Genomic DNA, 24,935 nt, shown 5'->3' with positions numbered 1-24,935 from the left:
AAATTAAACACATCAAAACCTATTGTTGCAAACAGTTCAGTACAAGCCAGTTAAAAAAAAATAGCAGCTGTAGCTCAGAACGTTAAGAAACATGCAGAAAGATCCAGCTTTTCTCCATCTAAGGAGTGCAAAAAGTTAACATTCTCTGTGATTGTCATTGTAAGCTATCAAAATAGAGCAGAAGAAAGACAAGCAACGTTCCGTTTGTTGTTTTAAACGGCTGCTTTAATTATGATCCATGACCGGACCTGCCTTTCACCTCCGCTTCTGGGTCCGGCAGCAGGCATTATTACGTCAAAGCTCAAATGGAAAAACAGCATAATAGTGGAGTTCTGACTTCTTTTCTTTAAATTGGCGACGTGGTGCGTCACAAGTTGCTGAATATAAAGAAATTAGTTACCGGCGTTTATACAGGGATTACGGAATCCCATGTGTCATTTATAATAATTTTAGAAAACTATCAAAATGGTCTTTGGCACTCTTTTTCATGCCATCCAGAAGAGTGGAAAGTTTATAGCTGTTCAATAAGTAGCAATGGAGCACCGGTGAATTTCATATTTCTCAATGTAGTTCCATAGTCTATCACTGTTAAGGAAATCGGTGGCTACTACATCTCCTGCAAAGAGCACACCAGCATCAAAATGAGCTGTAATGTGAACAGTTCCAGCAATATCATAGCATTCAACATTGAATGACCCACCAAAATAAAACAATGGAGGAACATCAATAGAAACTTAAATGCTTAAGAAAATATTGTAAAATGGTGGCAGAGGACCCAATAGTTAAAGGGCTGGCAAGGCACTAGGGTCAATTGCACAAACTGCGTGCTCATCAAAGTTGCCAAAATGCTATTCACTAAGTGGTCTAAGAGAAGGTTGTAAGACCTGTGTCGTCCTGGGACAACTATCATGCTGTATTTTGCTTAGGTACTCTTCTGTACCAGTGGTGTCTGAAAGCCACTAGTGCTTCTGCACTCCAAGGTATAACTGAGTTGATTGGTTTGGGCACTTGACTTCTCACATGTAGCAAAGTATAGGAGTGAAACCTTGCTCGAGGTTAATAAAATCAAAGTTGAGTCCATTTGTTATCCGAAATTGCCTTGAGATCCCTCTTATCTAATTTAATCTAATACTGAGGGACTACATGTTTCATCCACCTCCTCACAGCTCAGAGGAGTCTTGTGGCTTTCCTCAGGACCTATAAAATCAGATTCCTAAATGTGAACAGAGCAATTACCCCTTAGTTTCAACTTTGTTGTTGCCAAACAATGTATTGATCACTAGAATATGCGAGACAAACACACTCCATCATGCATATCAAACTTGCACAGCCAAAGGATTCACTGGCCGTTTCTTTAATTTGATTTAGGACCTGCCGTGCCCTATAGGTAGTTTAGAGGCACAAATTTGTCAAGGTGTCCTCCCCGACTTCTGCATTCTCCAAAATCCTGCATGTTCTCTCAACTTTTATTGTCGTCTATGTTCAGTCATTTTGTTCCACAGTACTACTGCTGCAAGACAAAGAAAAAAAAAGTGCTATGACATGGACAGCAGTGTCTCCAGCGTGCATTTTATGGGAGGAAGGAGGTGCTCTCTGAAAGTAAAAATCATACTGCTGTTTTGTTATAGCAGGTGAGTGGAAGGGGCAACATGTACAATGGGAGTGGGATAGCAATAACACTTGAGAGATGGAGGGGGCAGACAACACAAAGGGTCAGTAGGGTCAAGCAACAACACGAACAGCCGTAGGGGGAAGCCATTATTATTATTTATTTTTGCTGTATGGCTGAGTAGCGTACTTTAAGGGTTGTTTTTGTCTTAACGCCTGAATTCCCCGAAAGCATAAGCTTTGGCACACACAGGCTTTTATAGCTCGGAGAGAAGAGCTATACTCTCCACTCAGTCAGCTGGCGTTGAAGGTGTACTTAGCATGTCACTTCTCCTGGCGGACTATAAATCTACTCCCTGGGCTCCTGAAGAGAATTTAATTTAAGTGGGTACATGCTGTGGAAAGTAAATCAGGCTTTGGCAAATGTTTCCCTTCACATTCTAACACATCCTTTTGTTTTAAATGTATTTTTTATTTATTTTAGCATAGGTAACATACAGTAGATGTACTGTTCAGCAGTACTTCAAGAATAAACAATGTATCAATCTCTCTTCCAACAAACTGCTTAAAACAAAGCATATATACCAAACAAACACATCGATTGGTCATGTCTATCACCTAACTTCCAAATGTTATGGATAGTAGTAGTTCAGCTGGCAGTAATATCATCCTAGGCATAATACATTTCGAGCATAACACAGTCCCATTTGTAACCCACCCAATCTGTACTTCTCATAATGATCAGTGTCCCTGATAGATGGATGTCACATCCATAGGTGATTACTGCAAGACCGCAGCAGGAGAGACAACAGTCTCAAACAATTGCAACTACATAGTATATCTAAACATCCTGTTCCGAAGGGGCATTCTCCGAACCCTCTGTGTCTCGCAATAGTAGATATTCACGAAGCGGCCCCCACATATCCCTAGGTCTTGAGGCCGGCGGAAGTGTCTCCGGTTAAATGGCCAGCTGCTTCTGACCATAGATCAGATCTCCCAACCAGTCCTTGAACCGTGGAGCTCTCCTCCTACCCCATCTACACGCCACTCTGCGTTTTGCAAGTAAAAAAGATACAGCCAAAAATGCGCAATGTGCTTTTGACATCTGCTCAGTGTAACTTATAAGCGCCACCAGGGGATCCCTGGCCAAGGTGCTATTTGACATTGTGTCAGGTGCCTCGTGAACCTGTTCCCAAAACTCCCGCACTCCGGGACACTCCCACGCCAAGTGGAGAAATCCAGCTGCTGGCCTCCTACACCTCTCGCAACAGTCCGTATCGGACAACTGATATCTAAACTTTTTTTTACTAGAGTATAGTACAAGCGGTGCAGAAATGTATAGTGTATCACCACAACGGCCCCCACAACGCTAAGGATGCCTGGCCTCCACCTTGGGGGTGCCCAGGAGTGGACGCCTCACAGGGAAAGCCAGGATGGGTTCCACAGCGGTATTCGTACAAGCCCCTTGAGACCTTAGCGGGTGAGTAGTGCGCTATACAAGTATCAATTTACATTTACACACGCAGCCTGCAACTAGCAGAGATCTCCGAAGTCTGAATACAACAATATGACCATTTTTCGTCGTCGACCTCCTTCCCCAGTTCCACAGCCCAATGTGCTTGGGCAGAACAATGAGCCCCCTCCTGCTGTGTGCGTATGTTATTATACAGACCAGACACCAAATGTTTGCCATCCTTGGACCCCAGCATGAGATTCAGGGGGGCTAGGTCCACGGACTCCTGTGGGAAATCAGGGACGATTGAGCGTATCCCTTGCCACAACCTCACATATAAAAAAATATCCAGAGAGGAGGGCTGCACTTCATGGGAAAAAAAGGTCCGACGAGCGGAACACACCTTAGTGAAACAAATCCCTCCCCCTCCCCCCCATGTCGTGACCTTAACCCTCAGACACATCTTTTGAAAGCCTGTTTCCTGCAACAATGGGTTGCCGGGGTGGTAAGACAGTGGTAACTTCGAGAAGTACAGCAGTGGAACACTGAGAAGGCATGCGATTCTATGCCAGGCGTCCCCCGTACTAGTCAGCCAGTCAATCAAAACACTTCTATTCGATTATTTAAAATCATAAAAAGACACAGGTACAAACAATTCATATCAAATCTACAATAAACAAGACATATAAAAACTATAAATTCCTATAAATTCATCTTGTGCGAGAGAACAGATCATAAAATTACTCATTAAAACTCAATTTATAAAAATACAATCAGACAACAATGTTCGGGGCACATAGACTCTTAGACTTGACCGCACAGCAGCCACTAAAAAACTTGCTACATGAAATATATCACGGGTACTACTCAGTGTCTGCAAGTAAATGAGGGCTGGCCTGACTTGTATAAAACCCGCCTCCCTCAAAATAGGCAACAAGAATTTTTTATGAATATCTGAGTAATGCTTGCAAAACATAATAAAATGTAAAGTGTCTTGTGCAGAGAAGTTATCACACTTACATGGGTTAGAGCTCTCTGGTTTCCCCCATGTTGGGAAAAAACCCATTGTTAAGTGGATTAAATTAAAACGAAATCTGATCAGAAGATGCAGATGAAAGGGTCTCGTTACTAATTTTAAATAAGGCTCAAGTGTAGGAGAGGTAACTAGTACATAGTTTGCTTTTACAAGGGTTTTTTTCAGTTCCTACTCCTCCCTTTCCAATGCTAGCATATTTAAAAGGCTAGTTTTGGTCCAACCCACTTCCTCTCGCTTGATACAGTCCGGAGAAGAATAAAGCTCAGGGGGCCCTAATTTTGTAAACATGGTTTTAATGTAAGCCACCCAAGGAATCTTAGAGGCTCTATCCAAGGCTAAACAATCCTCTAGGATCAGGTGATTCAGCGAGATTTCCTGGCTAAGCCAAGTCTTTAGCCAACAAATCAAAGGGGCAGTTTTAAATAGGTCTGTGTAGTAATGAAGCTGACACGTAGAATGGGTTCTATAAGTTTATTTCTAACAGCCCCACACAAAGTGCGGTGTGAGGGACAGGAGGGGAAACCGTCAGAATGGCTACAGTTGGGGAAGGATGGGATAACTGTTGAGCAGTGGATGGAACGTTGGGGAACCAATCGCAGGGAAAGGTGGACAATGGGTGCTCTCGCGCAGGAGAGCTCTAGGCAAGGTTGTCATGAGCTGGGTACAGCTCGTGCCTAACAAATACAAGCAATACAACACATCTTCCTCTCTTGATTGTTTAGAAGACTAAGGTAAACATTGCATCTCTTGATACATTAAGAATCCAAACATGTACAGTATTAACTGCAAACAAAATCATCATAAAGTTTTGGTCTGTTAATAGTTCTACCAAACCTTCCCTTGACCCTGGGAGGGTCATGAGGTACATCTGTGTCTGAGTGAGAACTATGACGGGTTCTACAAAACCTTCCACTGAAACCTTGTCTGTCAGATGTAACTTCAGAGTCAGAATGTGAATAAACATCGCTGCACCGATGGGGCATCAGGGCGCGAGGACTGACATCAACATACTGGTCTGATGTGTGACAATCAGTGGAGTCAGAGTCGGATGGTTGATGCTGTGCAAACTAGTCCCCAATTCTAAATGAATGTTCTTTGACACTGTTTGGAGTCACACCACTCTTTATAACATTTTTGTGATTTGACAATGTTATTTCTGATGGCCTCTGGCGACCATTCCAACTGTTAGGAAGCAGGCATCCAACCCAGATCCTTGCTCAGAGGCTGTTTGCTTCTCATGAGGACAAAGGGTGCAGTACATGTGCTGTCACAAAGGGAAATTCTGAAGGCCCAAATATGTTTGAATAATTCCTCTTCCCAGTTGAGGTTTGCATTTTTAGACAACTGTATGTGTCCCTTTAAGACACGATTGAAGCGTTCGATGAGACCATTGCCTTTGGGGTGATAGAGTGAAGTGGTGTGGTGGGTGATGTAATTCCTCTCTAGAAATGTTTTGAATATTTCTGAAGAAAATTGGGGACCATTGTCGGTGGGTAAGTGTCTAGGTAGTCCTTCACTCAAGAAAAGTTTGTCCAGAAATGAAATAACTGTAGAGCTGTCAATTCCTGAAACAATTTCAATTTCTGGCCACTTGGAGAAGTGATCCATGGCTACCAAGATATATTTTATTACCCCACATTTCCTTCGATGAGACCAGCAATGTCCAATCCTATTCTCTCCCAAGCCATTGTGGGGGGTTTAAGAGGAGAGAGTGGAACTCTGGATGTTCTGAGGATTTCATTGCAATCCACGCAATTTCTAAGAAATTTGTTTCTGTTTTTGAGTAGTTGTCTCAAACTGTAAGTTTTCTCTGAAAAGTTCTTGATGAACTTCGTCGCCACTTGTACTAATGAAGCTGACACGTAGAATGGGTTCTATAAGTTTATTTCTAACAGCCTCACACAAAGTGCGGTGTGAGGGACAGGAGGGGAAACCGTCAGAATTACTACAGTTGGGGAAGAATGGGATAACTGTTAAGCAGTGGAACGTTGGGGGACCAATCGCAGGTAAAGGTGGACAAATGGGTGTTCTCGCACAGGAGAGCTCTAGGCAAGGTTGTCACGAGCTGGGTACAGCTCGTGCCTAACAAATACAAGCAATACAACAGTCTGTAACGTACCCCAGCCCCAATTCAGTGTGAGTCGAAAAAGTCTGCGTAGACTGTGGCACAGATAAAAGAGATCTTAAAAATTTATGTTCGATGCATGTGGGCTGCTGAATTCATATCTGTGCATAGATCGCCGCCTAGTGTTGGGTCCGGATGATCGCACATTGTTGTCCTGGAAGAGTCTTCGAAGTATCACAAAATAGGTGGCTCCTCCCCTGGACTACAGTGCGCATGGGCTTCGACTCCATCCCCAGATTGTTTTTTTCCGCCATTGGGTTCGGATGCATATTGGTTCACTCAAGTTTACTCAAGTTACCGGACCTGCACCACCCCCGCCAAGTCGAGCACCAGCAGCAACCACCTGAAGTGCATCCTGCTCAACACCCGCTCCGTCCACAGGCACGCCGTAGAACTCTGGGACCTGCTCGAAGCTACAGCACCGGACGTCGCCTTCCTCACCGAAACCTGGATGAACGCCTCCTCAGCGCCCGACATCGCCATAGCCATCCTGGACGGATACAAGATCACCCGGAAGGATCGCGTCAACCAGACGGGAGGAGGCATCGATTCGTACACAAGAACACCATCCGCATCTCTACTAACTCCGACGAAAGCTTCACCGCCTCCGAACACCTGCACTTCCAGATACACACTGACCCCAAGACCACCCTCCGAGGCACCCTCATCTACAGACCACCGGTACCACGCACACAATTCAGCGAAGACATCGCAGACTTCATCAGCCCACACGCCCTTCCCTCCGCCGACTACATCCTCCTAGGGGACCTCAACTTCCACCTGGAGAACAACAACGACAGAAACACCACCGCCCTGTTGGACAACCTCGCCAACCTCGGACTCAAGCAACTGGTGAACACCCCCACCCACTATGCCGGCCACTCGCTTGACCCCCGTCTTCTCATCCAGCAAGCACATCTCCTTCAGCCACGCCACCGGACTCCACTGGACCGACCACAGCTGTGTCCACTTCAGCTTCAGAAGAACTACAACCCACCACCACCACCCGCAACAGGTTCCCTGCCGAAGCTGGAGCAAGATCACCGCCGAGCAGCTCACCGCCTCCCTCAGCCAGAACACTCCCACCAGCACAATGGACCCCAACAAAGCAGCCAGCAACCTCACCAAGTGGCTGACCGCCTGCGCCGATGACCTCGCACCACTAAAGAACCCTCCCAGCAAACCAGGCAGCAAGAAAACCCCCTGGTTCACCGTCTAACTCAAGGAATCCAAGAAGAACTGCCGCACCCTCGAGAAAGCCTGGCGGTTCAACCAGACCATAGACAACAGGACCGCTCTCAAGCACGCCACCCGCAAACACCATCAACTGATCCGCGCCACCAAGAAGACGGCACTCAAAGAACGACTGGACAACCACGCCCACGACAGCAAGGAACTCTTCAGCAACGTCAAAGAGTTCTCCAACTCCAGCGCCGGAAACGACATCACTCCCTCGCAAGACCTCCGCAACTCACTCGCCTCGTTCTTCCACCGCAAGATCGCCGACATACACAACAGCTTCGACGCACAGACCACGCACCCTACCACCGAACCAACGCCCGCCACCACCACCCTCTGCAACTGGACCCCGATCAGCACCAAAGACACCACCCGCACGATGAACTCCATCCACTCCGGATCACCAACCGACCCATGCCCACACCACGTCTTCAACAAAGCCGACGCCATCATCACACCCCATCTTCAAGACATCATCAACTCCTCCTTCCACACCGCCACCTTCCCGGAGAGCTGGAAGCACGCCGAGCTGTCCGCCTTCCTGAAGAAACCAACAGCGGACCCCACCGACCTCAAGAACTACCGTCCCATCTCGCTCCTTCCTTTTCCGGCCAAAGTCATCGAGAAGACCGTCAACAGACAGCTTGCTGCCTTCCTCGAGACGAACGGATCCCTCGACCCCTCGCAGTCCGGGTTTCGGGCCAGCCATAGCACCGAGACCACCCTAATCGCAGCCACCGACGACATCAGAACCCTGATCGACAACGGGGAAACAGCTGCCCTCATCCTCCTGGACCTCTCTGCGGCGTTCGACACTGTCTGCCACCGCACCCTAGTGAAGCGCCTGAGCAACATCGGAATCCGAGAGAAAGCACTTGAGTGGATCTGTTTCAGACTGTTAAACATTATTATAGGAAACTGTGTGAGCAATTTCTTTATCTAGTATCCCAGTCACTTTGTATAAAAATGTATCAATAGTGGCAGAAGGCATTCTGTTCTGACTAGCAGAGACTAAAGCTAGTGGGCGCAGTGACTTTTCACTTTCCCATAACGCATAACAGGTATAGACAAAGGACGAAGAAGGTAGCCCAGTCTTGCCTCTCTGGCCACTTTTATGCCATTGACGGGCCCGTGTGGGCGTTGATTAGAAGATCTCAGCATAACAAAATACACATGGAAAGTTCCAACAATAAGGTCCTTTCGCGGAGGCCTTCCCCACCCAGACTGTTAGTACAGATTTTTGCAGACACACTGAGAGACCCTCAGCCATTTGAACCCAATTGGATGTGCAGTTTTACTGCTGTCATTCTGTTCTATAAACGTGCAAAACCCACTTTCCTTCCTTGTTTAGTTTCTACCTTGTAGTGAATCTGATAAAAAATCCACATTATTCAGTGCTTTTCCATTTCAGATATGAAGAGTCAAACATGCCCAAAGTGCTAGTTTGCATCCTTATCTGGACTGCAATTGGACTTGAAAAACTGCTCAGAATAGTCTTGGCCAACTGCTGGATCCCAGAATATTTGGAAGATGGAGAGAGAAACAATTCTCAATTAAAGCAACATAAGACAGCACTTGTCAGCATTCAACATTCTCAACATTTTATTTTTGTTTTACAAAAAGAAGTAGGAGAACAAAACCTGCAGTACATTTTTAAATGCATCTAAACCACATATGAGCTCTTTGCTGTGAAGAAGCTATTCTCATTCCTCCGCTTCTAAAACTATTCCTCTTTTAAATTTGGTACTTGAAAAGGATTTCAGACACGCTGCTTTAGGAAATGTTTTATATTTTTGTGTTTCTTTTGAATATATTAGTTTACATTTAGTGTGCCTAGGTTTTTACTTGCAGAAGACATGCTCTTTGGGAGCCACTGTGACTATTACAAAGAAGTTTCACAGTTTTTTCTCTTTTACAACTTTTCTCTTTAAGATGGGTTTTTCTCACTTGACAGGGGAAACTGACATTTTTACAACTTTTTGCTGTTCGTGAGAGTTTAACCCTGTCTAATGTTTCTGTGTGTATGTGTATATAATATGAGAATGTACTTTAAAAAAAAATCCTTGTTCCTTATTGGTTTTTCAGTGCCAGTGATTGATACAGATTGTGTATTTCTATGTGTGCACCAGTAAGAATACAGAAGCTACAACTCATACAGAAACTACAGATTATATATATATATATATATATATATATATATATCTCGAAAAAATGGTTCAGCACACCATATAATGTACAATGACCATATCAATGAGGTCAAAAATGTCAATAAGCCATGATGTATTCTCTTCTTTCTTTATTTCAAATCTTCACAAAGTAGCCAACGCGTTTCGTCCGAAGGACTTCTTCAGGGCGAAATGTTAAGATGCTGTTTAGTATTCTGGACTTTACCCGTTTAAAAAGATTTTTTCAGGTACTGTGATGGCACCAATCTCCAGGAACTAAGATGGCAAATATCCTTGGGTTATGTAATAGATTGATCAGGTTTTAAAAGATGAATATTTTCCAGCACACGGGAAGGATGTCAAGTACGCATCCACGAAAGGTGATGTCAGTATTCACCTTCGCCGAATTTAAGTCTCATGCGGTCTCCTCAGGCGTCGTCTCGGAAACTGGTTCGGAGACGTGTGCTGGAAAATATTCATCTCTTAAAACCTGATCAATCTATTACATAACCCAAGGATATTTGCCATCTTAGTTCCTGGAGATTGGTGCCATCACAGTACCTGAAAAAATCTTTTCAAACGGTTAAAGTCCAGAATACTAAACAGCATCTTAACATTTCGCCCTGAAGAAGTCCTTCGGACGAAACGCGTTGGCTACTTTGTGAAGATTTGAAATAAAGAAAGAAGAGAATACATCATGGCTTATTGACATTTTTGACCTCATTGATATTATCATTGTACATTATATGGTGTGCTGAACCATTTTTTCGAATTGTACACAGTGCCTTTGGCACTGATCTGGAGGCCTAGGGGTATATGGCCTCAGGTTCTTGGCATCCACAGATATAACTAGACCATAATTCATCAGATTGAGTGCAGTCAAGTGTCTAACCTTGTACCCCTGCTCTAGTATCACCAATATATATATATATATATATATATATATATATATATATATATATATTGTATGTAGTGTGTGAAACTACATTGAAGATAGTTAAGTACATTATTGTAGCCACACTTTCAACTACAAGGTGGATGCATGTCAGATTTTGCTCCTGACTATTAGTATTTTGTCCCAGACATCCATAGGCGTCTGTGTGGTGCTTCTTCTGTTGAGTGCCCATGTTGTCTTCCGCTTTGCCCCTTTAATCAAGTCCCTCAATCACTTCACACTAGGAGCAGTGTGCCCCTTCCAGTCCATAAAGATGTTCCTCTTGGCCACCGTTAAGGTCAAATCTATTAACTGATATTGGTGTCTGATGGATTTACAGCTAGGAAATTGACCCAATTAACATTGCAGTGGTACCATTAGAGTTATGCGTTCAGTGATCTCATTTGCAGCTCCCAGTATCTCCCTCCATTAGGTCTTTAATAGAGTGTACTCTCACACCATCTGGTAGAAGTTAGCTTCAGGTTGCATGCATTTGCGTCCAGTGTCAAGTACACATTCTGTCACGTCTATCTTGAGGGGATAAGTGGGTCTGATATAGGTAATATAGCTATGTGATTCTGAAACCATTGTTCCTTGAAAGCTAGTGCACATATTAAGCACGTTTTCTCTAGTACCATCCACAAGTGCATTGCTAAGTTCACCTGTGGCGTTTCTTTCATGTCTCGACATGGAAAACTGTGATAAGTGCACCGTGTAGGAGTGTTAAAGCATTTGTACATGTCATGGTTAAGGATCTATGATGGTACTAGGATGCCCTGCACATTCTGGATCTCCGGCCAGCCAAGTTGTTGGTGTCACAAGGGCTGCATGTGCCATGAATTGACCCACTGGTAATTCTGTTTCATAACATTTAACATCAAAGGACCCAAAGGACCAACCTCCTGACCCCCCAGAGAACAGTTTACCCACCCTCCCTAATCTGACATTGTTCTTTTCTGCATATCATAGTGTTTAGGCAAGCAACTAAATCGCTGGTGGCACCACAGTGGGATCTCATGAACATATATATGTTTGGCCTCCAGGTTTTTTGTGCAGCAATATCGATGGGCAGTCAAAAGTTTCTTAGTAATCTATACACTAAAGTAGTGCAGCTACTGACCATCCTGAACCAGCTCATTGGCGAGACCAGTTCCGCTGCCAGGTAATCAGATTCTATGATTGCCACTTCCAACCCTCCCCCATACAACAGGAGCATCATCCTGCTAAAGGCTAGTCTCTCCCTTTGACCTAACCCTCCATCCCCCCACCCGAAATATCAGACCAGAATGTAACATATTTGAATCCTCAAAAAAGCATTGTTATTGCTTGAAAGTGGCCTATTTTCATAGAGATTGAGACGCTGCATAGAGGAGACAGTCAACACCCCCTTACCCCACCCCGTCCAAGAAGGTCATTGAGGATTGCCCCCTGATGCCACAGCCTTTAACTGATTTATTCTTCTCTAGTTGTTGCAAATATGAGAAAGTACATAACGGTTAATTGTGTACTGTGGGAGTATTGCAATTGAGGGGTTCTGGTGACATAAACCACAAGGCAGAAAGGTCTATAAGCATTGCCTGAACCCTGAGTTGGCAATATGATACTTTACTGCATGCATTATTATATTCTGATTTAAAAATTGATTGTATTACTCTTCAGAAGTGTACGGAGGATTTAAGCGCTCTATTTAGTAATCATTGTTGTAAATGTGTGTGTTTGGGGATAATCTTTTTAAAATTAACGTGTTATCCAACAATGTGCAAATGCACACCTCATTGTAAGGAAATTAAAACACAGATTCTAAAATAAAATATACCTTCTTTTGTAGAGTATTTATGCTATCACGTAGGCTTAAAAAGACCCTGTTCAGGGGTCATAGGGCAGACCAGGGACTCAGGCGTAGTGATTGAGGAGGGTTTTCTCTATTGTCTGACCTACTATGGTTGCTGGCAAGCCTCTCGATCTGACGGATCCTATTCTGATTTAATGTCTCCAGGAGATAAGAATACCTGGAACCGCCTTACATTGGTTTACCTACTTTTTGAAGGACGTGGATCAAGCTATCAATTTTGTCCCTTTTCAGTCTAAGACTTTGTCCCTGAGCAAGGGAGTTCCTCAGGGCTATGCCTTAAATCCAACTATTTTAACATTTATATCGATTCCCTTGCTCGGCTAGTCAAGTCATGTGACATCAAAATGTTTTCTTATGCAGATACTCAGCTGGTCATCTCTTTTGGTCAAGACATGGCGGATGTTACACAGCGCTTCACCTCCTGGATATGAGAAATTGCCAAATGGATGTCCCTAAACTGTCTGCAATTGAATGGGGACAAGGCTGAGATACTACTCTTTGGCAAAACACATCTTCACTGGACAGAGGACTGGTGGCCTATGGAGCTTTGCCCTGCCCTATCTCCCAGAAGCACAGTGTGGAAATTTGGCATTCTCTTTGATGACAAGCTATCAATGAAGGACCATGTGGCATGTGCTTTGGGACAATGTGCCTTCGGAGGATTGTCCGGTGGCTGCCACTGGCCTCTCGCAAGACTCTCATCCAGACCCTCCTAATCAGCCGTCTGAACTATGGAAACCTGCTTGTGATAGCTTCAAATGCATCTCTTCATGCCAAGATGCAAGTGGTACAAAAATACGGAAGCCTGACTGGTTAATAAACAGCCATCAGGCACCTCTTCATTCCCATGCTCATAGCCTTGCTTTGGATTTCCATAAAGAAGAGATACATTTTCAAACTCCTTTGCCTGACATATAAAGATCTGGCAGGTAAGGGACCAAAATACCTACAGGACAAATTGGTTCCTATCTTCCGGATAGAAACCTTAGATCAAGAAATCTGCTCCCTCTCTGTCCTCGACGACGCATTTGCACATCCAAATACGATAGTTGAGCCTTTACTTACCTTGCCCCTTACTACTGGAATAAACGCCCCTTTTTATTAGGCCTTGCACTCATTTTGTAGGTTAACTTAGCTGGTTTAATGACTGCTCTTGACTTATTGGTTATCCCAGCGCTGAGATGCACCCTGGGGGATGAGTCGTGCGCTATACCAAATATGAATTCACATATCATGGCTTTGTAAACTGGGCAAAGTACACCTCTTTCTTCGTTTGACTCTCTGGCTAGAAAAGACAAGCCCGTCACATGCCTCTCATAGTCGTAATGACCGTAGCATGGGGAGAAAGAGCACAGAAATCTACAGTCCTCCAATAGAAACAGTATTGCAGGGTTCATCCCAGTACTTCTCTTTTAAGGAAAACGTAAAGTACTTAAATCACAAAACAATATAAATGGTTGCAAACTAAGTTGTTAGGCTCTATAGCCCGGTGTACTCCTGGAATCATCCTTTCTCTTACAATGGTAGATATCCCATACGTCAGTCACTAGCTCACTACGGGTTTAGATTGTATAAGGTGAAGATGGCACATATACTCACACAAGTTCAGTGTGCTAATCTGTTCAGTATCACTTTACCCATTCGTCAAAAAGTCATGGGGTGTGTGGCAAGCTTAATCTGTGTGTGTTTGTCTTGTCCCTGGTGAAGTCTTTTTCCTGTGTTTTACATACAGGTTATTTTAGTGGGTAGTGCTATGTGTTGGATGCAGTCCCAGCTGCCCCCCTCATGGCAGCTTCTCCTCTCCTCCAGGGCTATTAGCAGCCTCGCTCTGAATGAAGTTGGTGGGGGCAATTAAGTAAGAGTGGAATCTGCAGTCAATTCTTGTACTGGGCTGAAGTGGCCCTCCAGGCTTGCTACAGAGACCGGTGTTCTGTTTTGGCAATAGTCTTTGACAAAATATTTTTACTGTCTTTCTGAAGGTTAATTTGCCTGCAGTGGTGTTTTCATCTCTCTCCATCTGCAAAGAGTGTGCTTACTGGATAACTGGTAATGTTTGGTACAAGGAGCAAAGAGTGGTTCTCTTTGAAAAGTGGAATTTATTTTGTGGCAAGGACCAATGTTGAAGGTGTAGGGAATGTCTGAAAACGGACTACTGAGTCACAAAACATAGCAATAAAAAATTGCAGGGAGTAGTAATGTATCTGATGTCGAAATCGAGTGGCAGATTCCCTACCTTAGGTCCTATCCTGGACAACAGGCTAGATCTGGTAACTTTTACTCTGTGTGCTAGTAGGTGACCTCAGCGTTGTCCGTGCCTGGAGTGATATCCGTGTCTGCTGTATAGGCAGTCACCACGTCATGTCGGTGACGGATCCACACTTAATTTGTCTCTGGTGCCTAGAGCGTGACCTTGACTCCTCATTGTACTCAGATTGCTAGGCTATGAAGGTTTTGAGGGAGTCCCCTCACCCCACCGCTAGCGTCTAGTCGCGGAGTAGCTCAGGTACCAGGCATACGAAACACAAGAAGTCGGTACATTGTTTCCTGTCCATCGGCTGGCCCTTGCTGCTCCAGGCCTTGTTCTGCTGAACCTGCGCTTGGGCCAGTTCCACGCCTCGCTACATTTCTGGGAGATGGAGCAACCCCAGACCAGCTGAAAGATTTCTGTGATGCCATGTGCTTTATATTTGGGCGACCTGTCCCTTCCGTCACGCCTCATTGCCCCGGAGGCTTGGAAAGGACTCCATCAGGTTCCACGACACCGGCTTCGGCCCCAATGTGCCCCAATGGATCCGGTGGTGTATCGGGGCCGTTGCCGGTCCCCTTGTGACCTCTCCTCCAGCCCCTCACCTGCACTAAGACTTCTAGTGCTCCTCTGATGGTGGCAGTCCCATCCTTATCCCCAATAACCCAGAGCCAGATTAGCGCCTATTGATACAGATGCCGACGGCACCTTTGTGGAGGGGCTAGGCATGGAGGAAGATTGGGAGGGGTTGCTGGACCCTTTACAAGACCAGACTGAGCATGAAATGGACTGGTATGAGGAAGTGAGTAAGGCCAGTGGCCTGAATACCTCCCTGAATTCTGCCCTGCTTTCTACCCCCTATTGTGGCTACGGAGTAGGGAGCTTCATATGTTATGGTGGTGAGAAGGGCTTCCGAGGTCCTGGACTTTCAGATTCCTTCAAGGGACATCAAGACTAACATCTTGATGGAGATCCTGCAGTCAGGTGTATCCTCATTGGAACCCGTCCTGCCTTTCAACATGCCTAAGCTGATGTCCCCCTGTTCACTTGGTCCAAGTCCAGCACAGGGGATCAGGTGAATAGGCTCATCACCCGGCTCCATCGCCATGTGCCGGGCAATCCCAAAATTCATTACTAACCACCCGGCGTAGAGAGCTTGGTGGTCCAAGCCTCAACCTCACAACCTAACAAGGAGTGTTCCCTTCTGCATCCCCGGACAGGGAATCTAGGAGGCTGGATAGTTTGGGTAAGAAAATGTTCTCCTCCGCCAGCCATGCATTGCTGTCCATGAAGACTGTATGACTATTGAGCCGTTATGCCCGCTCCTTGTGGAAAATTACTGTGCAGGTGCTCCCATAGGATCCGAAGGAACCCTGGGCCCTTCTCTCCCTAGTGGTATCGGACGGGCGAGATGCGGGCAAGTTCCCAGTTTGTTGTAGGCATGACATCACTAACGCGCTGGGCAGTGCAATGCCGTCAACGGTGCCTGGCTGTGGACTTTTGGCTTTTCTGGGGATGTCCAGGCTTCCTTTTATGGACATGCCCTTTGATGGTGCCATTCTCTTTGGAGACCAGGCAGCCTTGGCCCTGGAGCACTTTAAGGACTCGCGGGCTAAGGCCAAGTCTTTGGGCCTCTCGGTGTCCCCAGTCTATTTTTCGGCCTTTCGTGGCAACGGAAGATACTATCAGTCATATCTCTGCCACTAGCCTGCTCAAGTTCAGCACCCTTTGAGGGCCTGTGGACACAGCTCCTATCCACCCAGAGGATCGGGTTGCCAGGTATCCAATCAGTCCACTCCTCCCCCTGCAGCCTCTAAACTTTCCTAGTCAGGCCCTTCAGGATCCGAGGCGGCTGGTTGGTGGCAGGATCAGTCATCACCTCCACAGCTGGCAAAACATCACATTGAACAAGTGGGTTCTTCATGTAGTCCGGAAGGGCTTCTTCCTACCCTTGGTGACTATTCCTCCCTTCATGTCTCCAGCTTACGACCGGCTGACGGAGCACCACTTGATCTTGCTTCAGGAGGAAGTCAAGGCTCTGTTGACCAAGGGAGCCATATAGATGCTTCCGGCGTCAGAAGTAGCCTGTGGTCGCTATTCCTGCTACTTTTTGGTCCAGAGAAAGGACCACAGCCTTCATCCCATCCTAGAGCTACGAGCCCTCCATTACTTCCTAAACCAGGAACAAGTTCAAGATGCTCACTCTGGTACAGGTCATGTCTGCCCTAGATCCCAGGGAGTGGATAGTAGCGTTGGACGTGCCGGATGTCTAGTTTCACATTCCTGTACTGCTTGCTCATCGGTGTTAGCTGAGATTCATGGTAGGCCATCAGCATTTTCAGTTCACAGTGCTAACCTTTGGCTTTCATAGTACCCCTTTGGTGTTTACCAACGTAATAACAGTGATCGCAGCTCATCTCCGCAGAGCAGGAGTGCCAGACTTCCCCTGTCTGGATGACTGGCTGTTGGAGGCGAGCTCGCACCAGGCTGTTGTCTCCAACCTCCTGTCTACGGCAAACCTCCGGCTTTCCCTGTGTTTCACTTTCAATGTACTGAAGTCACACCTGCCTCCCTCTCAGATTCTCCCTTTCATCGGAGCTGTTATGGACACCGTGCTGTTCAGATTGGCGAGTCCAGCATATTCAGGCTATGATACCGATGTTTCAGCCTCTATCCTGGATTTCCGTGAGCCCGACTCTAAGGCTGCTGGGCCTCATGGCTTCCTACTTCCTGCTAGTAGCACATTCCAGATGGCATATGAGGGCTCTATAGTGGGACCTGAAGTTCCAATGGGCGCAGCATGAGGGAAATCTCTCTGACATGGATGGAACTGCACAGGACATGCCTTGGTAGCTGGCTAACCGCGTTTGGGTAAGAGGCAGACCTCTCTTCCTTCCCTAGCCAGACTACACAGTAGTGACAGATGCGTCACTCCTGGAATGGGGCGGCCATCTGAGAGAGGTTGCAATCGGAGTACTCTGTTCTCCATCGAAAATCAGAATCCACATCAACTTGCTGGAGCTCCGAGCGATTCGCTTGGCTTTAAGAGCTTCCATCAAAGGCAAGCTGGTTCAGGGATTCACGGACAACGCCACCTCCATGTGGTACTACAACAAACTGGGCAGAGTGGGTTTGTGGACCATGTGTCAAGAGCCCCTGCATCTCTGGACGTGGCTGGAACAAAGGGCATATCCCTGGTGGTTCAACACCTGGCAGGTTCCCTAAGTCTATGGTGGACGAACTCAGCCATCGTTGTCTAGCGGATCACAAATGGTGACTCCATCCAGCGGTGGCCCATGGTCTTTCTCAGCAGTGGGGAGAGCCTGGGTTAGATCTATTTGCCTCTGCCGAAAACGCATAATGTCAGCAGTTTTGCAGCGTGAATCTTTCTGGATTCACTATGCTGTGCATATTCCGCGTGACGTCGGCATGCTTCCGGCGGAAGCTACCACCCTTGGGCGCCATCTTCAGATTCTTTTTTTCGCCGTTGGGTCTGGATCGTCGCGTGAAGCTCCAGAAGTTTGGGAGGAGAAAAGGAGGAAATACAACAACTCTTCGACGGTAAAGACCTGAGAAGATTGGGAAAAGAAGACCATCAGAGAAGAGACGACAAGGAAAGAGAAGAACATCGAGATCTTCGACGTCCTTGGAGGAATGCGCACACAGGGGGCCCCCTGAGCGCAGGGATGTACAAGACACCATTTAAATTCTGCAAAAACTGCCACCACAAGTTCGCGCAGAAGGACCAGCACCCGGTCTGCAACCTCTGCCTGCCAATCGACCACGAGAGCAGAGACTGCTACGCCTGCTCCGTCTTCAAGCTGATGACACTTAGAGTTCGAGAGAAGCAGAGGACAGCTCGCCACACGATGCAGGGCAAGGACCAGGCCCGACGCTTTACGAACTGGGCCTCTCCACCGACGACGAGGACAACATCGCCGAAGGTCCAGATGACTTCACGGTCGCAGAGACCGATAAGAAAACGCCTGACAAGGTAGGAGAGTCTACGATCCCGAAAACTCCCACAGGTCCTCGAAAGCCAGAGGCAGACTCTCGAAAGTCAGAGTCCAAAGCCTCGAAAGGAGCACCGGCGCCGAAAAGTTCGATGGCCGAAGCTGCATCCTCCCAAAAAGAGCCCAGCGGATTCTTCGAGAAGGACTCCCGGAGGCCGAAGACCGGCGAAAAGCAAAGGTCGTCGAAGCAAGCACCCGAAAAAGGGTCTTCGACTTCGAAGGAAAAGGAGCTGAAGAAAGCTTCGACGTCGACGTTGACGCCGCCGCCGAAGAGAGCAGCCGAAACGCTCGACGACGAGCAGGCCGCGGAGATGCTGAGAAAGAAAAGAAGGCTCGAGGTCTAAATGGAGAACATCCTCCAGAGAAAGAAAGACTTCGACGAAAGAATGAGAAGTTTTAAGATCCCCTCGAGGACGACAACGGTCGTCGCTGAGGTGCAAGAGCACAAGGAGTTCGACGTCAAATAGCCGACGAAAACTCCGGAGCCCTCGGAGCACGAAGAGGACGAGGACCTCTATTACACAGAAGGTGATTACGGGGAACAGCAGTCGAGCTACGGCTCAGGTTCCTCGACGGCCCAAGACCAGGATTGGCAGGACATAGAGGCCGAAAACCCGGAGGAGGCTGTGGAGACATACCCTTCGAGGCCTTCGCCACCGGATGACATTGGGGCATACAACAAGGTCGTCAGGAAGGCAGCAGCAGCTTATGGGGTTAAGCTGAAGGAGGAGAAGCTTAAGGCAGATTTCCTGCTGGAAACATTGCTCCCCACACAGACAAGAAGCCTATTCCTGCCCATGCTGAAAAGTATCACAGACCAGGGGAAGGAAGCCTTTAAGGACCCGGCTACATGCAGATCAGTAACGTGGAGGACTGAAAAGAAATATAAATTCTCCTCCCAGGACCCGGCTTACATCAAGGGGTCCGTCACAACAGATTCAATAATCGCTGCGACGGCCAGATGAAGGGCCAACGTCCCAACAACATCTGGGCCTCCACCTGACATGAACCGAATAAAGTATTTCTGACTGACCAGGAAAGCAGGAGGATGGACCTAACAGGCAGGAACACACCCTTCAATGGTGAAACAATGTTCAGAGCCCCAGTTGATAAGAAGCTCACACAACTGAAGAAGGACAACGAGACGGCAAGGTCCATGGGGGCCCTGCAATTCTGAGGGATGAGAAGGTGCATTCCTACGCGGAGGCCGAACGGCATAGGTGGAAACCAGCGAGGAGAATCACACCAGGCGTTCCACCAGGGACAACAGAGTGACCACCAAGGTCACCAGGGCCAGCAGAGGCAAAGCTGGAACTACCAGAACAGGGGCCAGTCCTTTCGATCAAGAGGAAACGGACGAGGACAAAGCAGGAGAGGCGGTGAACAACCCCCCTCTAAGTGACTGCACACGAGAAAAGGTGCTCACCCACTCGAACCCTCCGGGGGAGGAGCACGGAAAAACAAAGAGGAGAGGGCTACACGGACAAGACACAAAGGAACATGTAACACCAGTAATAGGCAGGCTGAGATTTTTTCTCCAGGAGTGGAGAAAAATCACCACAGACAAGTGGTGCAGTTCGGATACTGCATAGAACTGGAAAAGAGTCCACCAACCAGGAAGCCAAAGAGAAGAGAGCACTCGGGAAGAGAGCTGCAATTGCTCCGAAAGGAAGCTCAGGAACTCCTCCTCAAAGAGGCCATCGAAACGGTCCCATTCAAAGAACGGAACAGGGGAGTGTACTCGAGCTACTTCCTGGTGCCAAAAGTGGACGAAAGCCTAAGACCCATCCTGGACCTACGGTTCCTAAACAAATATGTAAAGACCCAAAAATTCAAGATGACGTCCCTACAAGAGGTCATCCCGCAGATAAAGGCTAGGGACTTCTTGTCCACCATAGACCTCAAAGATGCGTACCTGCACATCCCCATGAACAGGCAGCACAAGCACATATGCTAAGACTCACAGTGAACAAAGATCACTACCAATTCACAACCCTGGCTTTCGGTCTAAAGTCTGCACCAAGGGGGTTCACCAAAGGCCTCGCGGCGGTGGCCACACATCTGCGAAGGGAGGGGATACACGTGTACCCCAACCTCGACGACTGGTTCATAAAGGCAAGCTCTTACAGGAAATGCAAAGATCACGCAGAGCAGGTCACAAGAACGCTAACAGGCCTGGGATTCTCCATTCACTGGGGAAAATGCTAAATGGAACCAGAGCAGGTGAAGATCTTCCTGGAAGCTCAAATCGACACCGTCTAATGCAGGGTGTTACCCAGCGAAAAGAGAACACTCAGCCTACTGAAGGAGAAACGTCACTACCAGAAGGGGCAAGCTCTGACAGTGAGGACAGTGAGAAAGATCTTGGGGATGATGGCGTCATGCATACACTTGGTCCCCAATGTACGCCTACAGATGAGACCGCTCCAAGAGTGGCTACAACAGCAATGGTCACAAGCTACAGGAAGAAAGGAGGATCTAGTGGTTGTAACACACAGGGTGCAGGAAGAAATAAGGTGGTGGACCAAGGAAAGGATAACAGTAGGGAAACCTCTAACACCACCGGACCCAACAGTGACCATCACCACAGACGCATCCCAGAAGGGATGGGGCGCACACATGAACAAGCTCAGAGTGGGGGTCTGTGGAGCCCTACAGATGCGGTCAGACACATCAATTACCTGGAGCTGAAAACAGTGTTGCTAGCCCTCAAGGCCTTCCAGAAACACGTGTACAGCCAGAAGGTGCTGATACAAACAGACAACACCACAACAATGTTTTACATAAACAAACGGGGGGGAACTCAATCATTCCCTCTGTCAAGCTTGGCACAGGAAATCTGGAGATGGGCAATACCACTCAAAATAGACCTGCTAGCCATACACCTGCCAGGGAAGGACAATGTAGAAGCGGATTGGCTCAGCAGGCAGTCTTCAGCATCCCACGAGTGGGAACTCAAAATACAGGAAACAGAGAGACTATTCAGGAGGTGGGGCACTCCAACTATAGACCTGTTTGCAACACGCTGGAACGCAAAATGCCAATACTTTGCATCCAGGCAACCAGAGGCACTATCACAGGGGAATGCCTTATGGATAAGCTGGTCAAAAACATTTGCCTACGCTTTTCCCCCCCCGATACCACTGATCCCCAGGGTTCTCAACAAATGCATGACAAGCAACATGACGCTCATCCTGGTGGCACCACAATGGCCCAGGCAGACCTGGTACTCTCAGATAATGGAGATGGCGCAGGGCCCCCCCACAAGTTCTAAAAAAGAAGAGACCTACTCTCCATTGAAAACTGAGAAGTTCTACACCCAGAGCCGGAGAGCCTCAACCTGGCTCCTGAGGACTTAGAGTTCGCACATCTAAAACTACCAGAGAGCACCCTGCGGGTTCTGCGAGAGGCAAGAAGGCCCAGCACATGCAAATGCTATGGGGAAAAATGGAAAAGATTTACTCAATGGTGTTGCAAGAACAAACTCTATAGAAAACTGACCAGGGAATCTACGGTGCTAAGGTACCTCACGAGGCACCTAATAAAGGCTAAGCTAAGCTCATCCTCGCTAATGGTACACCTGGCAGCGATTGTGGCATACACAAGAGGAGAAACAGGGAGAAGCTTCTTCACATCTCAAGTCTTAAAAAGATTCCTGGAAGGGGCTAAAAGAATAGCGCCACCAAAAAGAATGCCGCCACCGGCTTGGAACCAGAATGTAGTACTGACAGAGCTCATGAAAGCACCTTTCGAACCTATCCACAAAGCATCATGCAAATGCTGACTATGAAAACTGCCTTTCTGGTAGCAATCACATCGCTACGGAGAGTGAGCGAACTGCAGGCTTTAACACTGCAGGAGTCCTACATCCAGATACACAGTGACCGGGTCGTGATGAGAACCGACCCGCACTTCATGCCGAAGGTGGTGTCAAGGTTCCACATGAATCCGAATATTCAGATCCCTAGCTTCTTCCAAAGCCCCACTACAAGCGCTGAGAGGGCACTCCACACTCTAGACGCAAGAAGGGCAGTGATGCACTACATTGAAAGGACACAGGAAGACAAAACAGTTCTTCGTATCCTTCGCAAACAGTTACATGGGTAAACCAGTGTCAAAAAACACCATAGCTCGATGGATCGCACAGACAATACAATTCTGCCACAAGCAAGCAGGCCAGGAGCTAATAGGAGGGGCACAGGCCCATGCGACCAGGAAGAAAGGAGCAATAATTGCCTTTCTGGCCAACACACCAATTCAGGACATATGCCTGGCGGCAACATGGGCTTCAGTGCACACGTTCACTAAGCACTATTGCGTGGATGCACAAATGACCAAAGAAACACAAGTAGGACAAAAGGTGCTTAAACATATATTCAACAACCAACGCTCATCTTCCACCCAACCGCCACAAAAGTAACAAAAACCGCTACAAAATCTATGCACAGCATAGTGAATCCAGAAAGATTCACGCTGCAAAACGAATAGTTTCTTACCTGTCGGTGTAGGTTTGCAGCTTGAAGATCTTTCTGGATTCACTAGCGAACCCACCCGACTCCGTCAGAAAGATGAGGCTGGAAAAGAAGGTGGAAACACATAGAAAAGGAAAAAAAGTTGAAGCTTACAAGATACGTGAAAAGAATTATATTTAAGAAAGGATTAACAAACATAGCCATGGATTCACTACAAACACAGAAAAGAAAAAAAGAGACAGAAAAAAGAATCCGAAGATGGTGCCCAAGGGTGGTAGCTTCCGCCGGAAGCATGCCGACTACACCGAAGGTACACCAGATGGTGGGACGTCGACGCCCACCTGGGCTACGAAAAAAAATAAAAAAAAGAGAGAAAAAAGACTACGATTCCGGACCCAACCACCAGATTGCGGAATATGCACAGCATAGTGAATCCAGAAAGATCTTCAAGCTGCAAAACTACACTGACCGGTAAGAAACTATTCGTTATGCGTGTGGGAGCTTCCAAGGTTGTTGTCGCTTTGAGAAGCTTTTTGTCTCATATGGAGCTCAGGTCTGCTATATGCCTTTCCGCCCATACCACGCCTGCCCAGTGTGCTCAAGAAGGCCATGAGCGAATGGGCCCAAGATACGGAGAGTCTGATACCCTGTACTTCTCCAAGTGAGCATCAGGCCTCCGATCAGGCATCCCCTTTGGGAGGATCTTCTGTCGCAGAGGAGGGTCCTCCACCCAAACCTGTTCACTGTCCGCCTTCGTACTTGGAGATTGACCGGCAGCAGTTGACCGCATATGACCTTCATCCTGAAGTCTGTGATTTGATGTTGGAAGTCAGGCATCCCTCTACTAAGACATGGCACACCTGCTAGTGGCAGAAATTAGTAAAATATTGTACAGAAAGGTCTATTGACCTTCTTCCTGTTTCTCTTTCTCAAGTCATTCTCTTTATTTTGACCCTTGCCCAGCATGTCTTTGCTCTGGGCATTCTTAGAGGAAACCTTTTGGCCTTGTCTACCTTCTTGAGGCTGCCAGAACAACCCTCCTAATTTAAATCCCATGTTGGTGGTGTGAACAATTTCTTAATGGGCTTATACATATGTACCCACCTGCCCCACTGATCATACCTCATTTGGATCATAATTTGGTTCTCACCTTCCTCATGTGTACTCTATTCGAACCACTGTACAACTGCCCCCCTCAGGCTGCTTACCTTAAATACAACCTTTTTTGGTGGCAATAACTTCTGCCAGGAGGTTGAGCGAAAAGCAGGCTCTGTCATCCAGGCCTCATTACCTGACCATCCTGATAAGTTGGTGCTTCTCCCTAGAGCCTCTTTCTTACCGAAAGTTGTAACACCGTTTTATGTGGGGCAATCTGTCACCTTGCCCACTTTCCTCGCTCCACCGCACCCCTCTTAAGAAAGAGTGACTCCACCGTCTGGACCTAAAGTGAGCATTGTCGTTTTACCTTGACCGCACTAAAGAGTTGCAGGTGTACGACCAGCTCTTCGTGGTGTACGTTGGATCTAACAAAGGTTGTGCAGTGCAATGGTTCGTCCTCTGCATAACAATTTGCTATGCTCTGGCCAAAAAGCAGCCTCCTGAAGTCTTGAGAGCTCATTCCACCAGATCTACGACTGCTACAACAGCGTTGCAACGTGGTGTTTAGTCCTTGGCATTTGTCAGGCAGCAACTTGGGCATCGCTGCACACATTTACCAAACACTGCTGCCTGGACAGACCAGTCCTTTGGGATTACTTTTTTGGGTGATCTGTTCTGCAGGACATCCTAGTCTA

At 47.1% G+C, this 24,935-nt stretch overlaps 1 protein-coding gene across 5 annotated transcripts in view; it reads left to right on the top strand.

Moving 5' to 3' along the window:
- ZNF280D (zinc finger protein 280D) overlaps positions 1 to 24,935 on the top strand; it is a 761,599-nt gene that overhangs the window by 143,754 nt on the left and 592,910 nt on the right. The window lies entirely within an intron of this gene.

Source organism: Lissotriton vulgaris, chromosome 2_1 (genome assembly GCF_964263255.1).
Source record: "Lissotriton vulgaris chromosome 2_1, aLisVul1.2, whole genome shotgun sequence".
NCBI lineage: Eukaryota > Metazoa > Chordata > Amphibia > Caudata > Salamandridae > Lissotriton > Lissotriton vulgaris.
Note: the sequence above shows the minus strand (reverse complement) of the source record. Positions and strands in the feature narration are given on the sequence as shown.